Raw genomic sequence first — 7202 nt, forward strand, 5'->3', positions numbered from 1 at the left:
TGCATCTGTGTCAGTGATTGAGAAAAACACCTTCGGTATCTTGTCGTCTTTAAATGAAAGATGATTGAAGTAGGTCATTGACGATGTTTAATCGATCTAATTATGCAATTACTATGTATATGTCGTCTTTTTCATTATTATAAATTATGTAAAATTTTATAAATGCTATTGCTGCTCATGCTCTGATGCGATGGAAGTGGTTATTAATTTAAATTGAATTAATAATTAAAAAATTGAATTATAATAATGAATATAATTTGGAAGCTATTTATTAACAGATAAAAATTAATTACGTTTCAGTTTTTTACATTCGTGTTTTAACCTTAAAAAATTAACGAAATATGAATAGAATTTATCGTTGAACTTGTCCTTATTTATTACGTACATCTCAGAGAGCGATAAAATGTAAAAAATACGTTTGATGCAATCAATTGTAACATTTCATCATTCAGAAACTGTTGCATTTACTTTCCAACAATTAATTTTCTTCTTAGAATATCTTACGTGATGTTTGTCATTTAAAAAAGCGCACTCAGAGTGAATATATACATCCAGTATTCGCAACGTTGCGTTGGTATCTAGATTAGCGTCGCAGAACGAGGATTACCTTGTTTCAAGAATGCGTGTAACTGTGAGAAACGGCTTGGAGGACGTTTGTCGCAACGATTCTTAGTTGCACGCGTTTCTGTAACGACGCTTCTGTCCGTGACATTCTGGAACATCTTTAATTGCTACGCCGACGCGCGGCAAAAACGCTCAGGTATGCGCCGTATTAACCAACTCTGTTGTTAACGATGGTTAACGACGCGCTGATGAGGAACGAATCGCTTTGTTCTATTCTCGATTTAACGTGGAAGTATGTAAAGATAGCCTCCTTCCAACTCTTTCGTTTCTCGTCGCAAATCGCGTCCAGGTGTGTGACTACGGTAACGGCATGTTGGAGAACACGGAATGCGGGGGAGAGGGTTAAAGTCGAGGGAGGAAGATATGTGGAGTGGTACAAACACATAATGCACCGGCACATTTTGCACCGGCAAACGGAGTTACTCCTCTTTCCCTTTCTGCTACAAGAAAATAACATCATTACACCCGTAAGCCGCCGCGCATCGTCCGGAATACGCAGCTTCACCTGAGTGTTTGCGGGCGCAATGAGAAACACTCGCACTCGCGTTTCTTCGTAAGTCGGTTAAACGATCCCACGTCATTACTGTGGATCCACTGCTAACATACTGAACGAGTGATCTATGAGAGATCCGACATAAATACATTGACAAATCCTATGCTAATCTCTCGTTAACGTTTTTAATGCTGAATGCGTGTTGTGTATATAATTTTTCTTAAAATAAAATATATTTATGATATGTAATTATTTATGATGGTTCTCATAGAACGAAATTATTTCCATTAATAAAGGAAAAAAATAGAAAAAATTGATTAATTTTATTATATTTATAACAAATTGTAGTCATTTTAGTTATTTTTAATCATTTCCGTAGGCCATACTGTTTCTACTCAATGTCATTAAATTAACTAAAACAATGGAATTTAATTCAAGTTTAGTTTATCATTACAAAGTACTTACAATGTTAATATAGACATTGTTTACTTTGGAACTAATCACGGAAATTGATTTACATTGTACATTTTAATATACAATACATGGAAGTTAAAAACAAAATATGATCAAAGGATTGAGTTATATTGCTTTTGATATCTGACAGAGTACATTTTTTGAAAAAATATGCATTAATTGTAAGTCTCGTTATTGATATATTATTCCGTTCGGTATAAAATTGCGATAGATATATTTTAATCAAAATTGTTTGTATGTTTCAATTGAAGGAAGAAAACTATTTTTGTATGTATTATAAAATCCTCTAATCACGTCGCACGTAACACATAAAATAAAGATTAATCAAAGGTGAAAATGTGTCATTTAATTTTGTAATAATGATTCCAAGGATTTACATTTTCGTCGAAGTTTCAATAGAAGATACCTTCGGGCATTTACTTCCGGGCGTTTCTTGAACCAGCGCTTCATCAGCTATCAGGGCTTCGTATCGCGTGCGTCTCTTCACTTCTCTTCAGTCTCGCGTCATCCTGGAGTATCAATTTCAGGATGCTCGGGGCGAGCGTGACGAAGGGAACAAAGTGAACGTTCGCGTAATGGCCAAGGCGCTTCTATCAACGACGCGAAACGTCGAACCGGAAGAGAGAAATGTCCTCGGAGAAACTCGTTGCTCGAGAAGGGCACCCAAGGAGAGAGCCCGTTCCCGAAGCGACAAGGAGATCACGTCGGCGCGACTATAGATCAGAGGCTAATTAAATTTTGGCGTGAACGAAGCAGTTGCGCTCTGCCAGCGGCCGATTCTCGAATCGTTTTCACGCCGGCTTCGATACGGTGCCCTATCATGCCCTATCATGTCCTGTTTCCACTGCACGATGAAGCAAATAACGTGCGTACTTCAAATAACTGCGTTATTATTTTCCGAGAGTTCTTTGCACGAATACAAAAAGTTTTCAAATGTGATTTTGATAGCATTGATATATTAAAAAAATAATAATATAAGTATAAAAATGTATGGCTGAGAAATTAATTAATTTTAATTTAAACCGTTAATATCTTTGATTAAAAAATTATGTAGGGATTTTACGTAACTTTATATTAATTTTAATATACATTTACATTTCAATTTTTATTAATTTTATTATTTTCTTCATTGCGCAGCTTTATTGTATTATGAGTTCGTACTATAACTTTATTCTACTTGCATTATAATAAAATAATATCTACATATCGATATAATTTTATGACAATATTATATATATTTTATAATCCACTAATTACATTTATGACAAGAATCTTGATTTTTTTTTAACAAACTTTTTTTTAAAACGTGACATTTTAATTCAAATAAAAGATAAAATACGTTAATATTATGAAGAGGAATGTGAAATATGAGGAATATGAAATATATTTAAATTCTCCGATCGCATAAATCACTTTGTAAATTACCGATCCGTGCTCCGATACCATTTATCTTGTTTTGCTACGCGATGAGTGCGCCGGTTTAGATTGCCTGAAACTATTCAATTACATCTATTTTATTACCGCGATCGCGCCGTTAGAGTGATTTTCTCAATTGTCGACAAATTAGAATGTCCATATGATCTAAGAATGTTCATGTTATCATCGTACGATCGACGTAAGTTCTATCATGCGCTTCCGGTATTTAAATCGCCTCTCTTACGTCCCGGAATATCAATTTCATCGCACGGAAGGCAAGCTCCGATAAAAGAAACAAAGTGGATAAGCACTCGTGACGTTGCCGGAGGCGTTATTCGAAGAGGGACCCGGCTGCTTCAACATATGAAGAAAGGAGGACGCGGAAACCCAAAGGGGAAAAAGGAAAAGGAAATGTTATTGCCGCCGTTCCAACGCGCATCCTGGTATTCTATGCAGGATGCGCACCTGAGTCGCGGTAGGTAATAAAATCACGCAAGGAGTTCGCGGTAGTTACATATCTAAAGGTAATTAAATGTCGACAATACATATGGACTACATGGACTTCCCGATTATTTTTATAAGCTACGTTTACTTTCCTTCCGTAGGCTTGGCGAAGTATTAATAATGAGAAAACTGAGCGTATGGATGCGGTGTTAAACGCAGATATCATTACTTTTATTTGGACACATTTTTTTATTTGGACAACGCGCGTTTTAAACCTTTTTCCGGAGTATGACAGATATTTTTACAGCACTTTTACAAGTATTTTGTATTATAAATATTGACATATATTATAAATATTCACATGAATCTCAAAGTTCTGATATTTTCAAATCTCTAAAATCATGAATAAATATTATATATAAATTATATAAGATTGGACTATATATTTTTTAATTTATATTATTGTTTTGTATTTCTGCTCATAAGTTACTACATATAGTTATACAAAAGGTATATAAAGAAATAATCTTATAGGTACCATGTAATTTATATTTTCCAAATAGAATAAAAAGTCAAAATAACATCAAAATGTTTCTAAAATGATTTGTTACATTCAGGAAATACAATGATCGAGCTCGCCACTATACGTTCTTCTAAATTTGTCATGGATCTACAGACCTAGACTTCCTTCAATCATAGGCAACAATTATTGAGCGCTCCCTTAATTGTTGTATTTTCTAAACAGTTATTATTAAAAGTCACTTTTCGATCAGTCATTATTTATTTTAGTGTTATTTTGACATCATCACGATCTGTTATTCTACTTGGGTTCTTCAAATATTTCGAAATTATAATCTCCCTTTTTTCCTTAATAATAAGTAAGATATTCTATGCGTTAATCTTGTGATAAAGTAGCTTCCATTAAGAACGATTTATAGTCGATATTTATTAATAGTTATTTATCATATTCTATTTCATAAATATAAGTTTATCTCTGGAAAAAGACACACACACATACACATATAATATATACATCAAATCATTCATGCATCATTCCATGTTACAACATTTTCTGGATTTCTATTAAATCCATCCTTTCTCTAATATAGTTTACTTTGTTCATCTTATATCTAATATAGTCGCTGTAAATCAAAGTCTCAGCGCTGATATAATAGGTATTATTCCCACGAAGGCGTGAAGAGACACGCTCGTCGCTGCTGCGTGGTAAGTGGACGTGGGATTTCGCAATTTCAATTACGCCGCGTTAAACGACGATAAAATTGCGCGGCGGAGACGCGAAATTGAATGCGCGCGGGAGAGAAGACTCAGGAGAGAACGACTGAAGGTCTATCGGGACGATTAACGCTGATTAACGCTCGCAATACGAGCGGCAGTAAAGAATGCCGTACGAAGGGAAGCCGGCCAGACGTTCGGCACAGATCAGAAGCTAATTAAATTCCGGCGTGACCTGCGGCGCGTAGACTCTTTCGTACATGGAATCGCGATTCGTTTTCACGCTGATTTCGACACGCTTCCTTCGCGCCGGTCGCCGCGCCGATCTCGCAGCCCTTTCCTTGGCCTCCCTCTCGCATCCAGCCACAGCCACCCCGTCTGGTTTCTTCTCGGCTGCCACGATGGGCGCGGTTGGTACGAAACGGTAATAGTAAGGCTCCCGCATCCGAGCGTGCGGACGTCTCTTTGGATCCTGGGCCTTACCTACATTACGTACGAGACAAGAGAGAGAAAGACAGCCTTGCCACTGCAAGGCACAATGAAGCACTGGGAGGCGTTATAAAGGGCTCTATGTAGTTATTAGAGGTTATGACGGCAGTAATATCTCACTCAGCGGGCTCCACTGTAATGTTATGGCCAGAGGCCCATCCCCTATTTCCTCACGTCGAACCCTCTTCCTTTCTTCTTCCCTTCACCCCGTTATATTTAGCTCTCTCTCTCTCTTTTTCCTTCTCTTCTTCCTTTCTCTCTTTCCGCTTCCCTTATCTCCTACCTTTTCTTCTCTCCCACCCTGGTTGCGATCCAGTACAACCGTATTCAGGGTTAAATTTTACATTCGAGAGAGAGCCTTGAAAAATATGCAAGGTTAACGCAGATTCAGCCTGTTGCTTCTTTTGCCATTCACTTACTTAGCAATTTTACGTTCTCTCAGTACCTAGTGCTAATCAACGAGTCAGCACTGATAAATATGCCCCTCGAAACGTTCACAAGTCACACCTGTTTGATGATCGTTCACCGATCAATTCCCTGTTTCCTGCAATGATCATCGGCAGATCGTTATCTTTAGAACGCTGCTTCGCATACGATTCTATATTGTAATTACCAACTTTCTGCACGATTTTCGATTTCCATCGTGCGATTCTCAATCTCGATCTCCAGGAACGTATAAAATTTGATGGAGACGGACATCATGCGCGCATTTTTACGCGTAATCTTCCGCGTGATATTTTAAACTTTTCGCAATTTTAAGTCTCACTTGATCCGGATTTCGCTCTTAGAACTCGCAAACGTATTTTATTTTTTATGATAAGTAGCGCGGCTGAATGATGATATAAATAATAAATTTAAAATTAGTAGAGTAACAATTTTCAATTTATGTATATTTAAAGTTCCCTAAGATATAATTCTTTAAACTTCTTTAGAGAAACAAGAAAGACACGAGGGCAGGAAATGGAGTGTTCAATCGATTATAGATTGAGAAGTATATAAAAACTATAAAAAATATTTTCATGGGTCCAACGGTTTCACAGACTCAATGACAGATCTTCAATCTTTGAGATACACTAGTTGACGATTTCGACACAGCGTTTTTTGCTATGCCACGACGGCAAACCATCGTCGCGGTTAACTGATCGCTACGGTATATGTTTAATTAGGTGTCAGTGGCCGCTGGAATTTTGTAAGCCGTCATAAAAGCGGTCGTTTGCTTGACGTCGGCAATGAAGATGTTACGAAAATGCATCTCGTGCGCTCGGTGTACCGTTTTAAAATTCGCGAAGGTCATCCGAGGATTAATGATCACCGACGAGAGAGGCAAACGAACCTTCCTTGGTCGGAGACTCGCTGCGTGTTTCCTGTACACCGTTGTCTCATTAGCGTATAAGGTATTAAAGATCATTCCAAGAAGCTCTCTTAGTCTTCCTTTCTTTCTCTTTTCCTCCTCTCTCTCTCTCTCCCCCTCTCCTTCTCTATGTTTCTGTTTCTCATTGTACCAAGAGATCATCGTCGTTTACTTCCGTTATCTATTCTCCGATCTCTGCCGGCTTTTAAATAGTTTAGACGGGGTCACGGAGAACGCGCCAAAACGACTGAGAGGTATTCTGGAACGTGCAGCATCTTGACTCCTTTTCTTGACAGTACCCGACGATATGCTTCCTCGCTTAAAGGACTGGTTACTCCCGGCTTGGGGATAAAGAGGAAGGGTATAAAGCGGGAGAGGAGAATACGTACATTATTCAAATCCCATGTAGATCCGTATCTGGGAATGTAATTCTAGTGCGGACGCGTGTTTCAGACCTGTTGTCGGGGCAACACTTAATTTGTTCGGTCATTCTCTTGCCATTCTATACCGCGACGTTCGTCTATTGACGTAAATCGGTCGTCGTCATCGGTATCAACGATCGGCACTGACGACGACAGAATGTCATTAAATCTATTAGGATAATTTGGAAATTTACCTTTGTATGCAAATCGATGATACATCAGCCAAGTTTGGCGGTAAATCGACCTTTATAACTCA

Source organism: Acromyrmex echinatior, chromosome 11, assembly GCF_024713525.1.
Source record: "Acromyrmex echinatior isolate Ae372 chromosome 11, ASM2471352v2, whole genome shotgun sequence".
Taxonomy (NCBI): Eukaryota; Metazoa; Arthropoda; class Insecta; order Hymenoptera; family Formicidae; genus Acromyrmex; species Acromyrmex echinatior.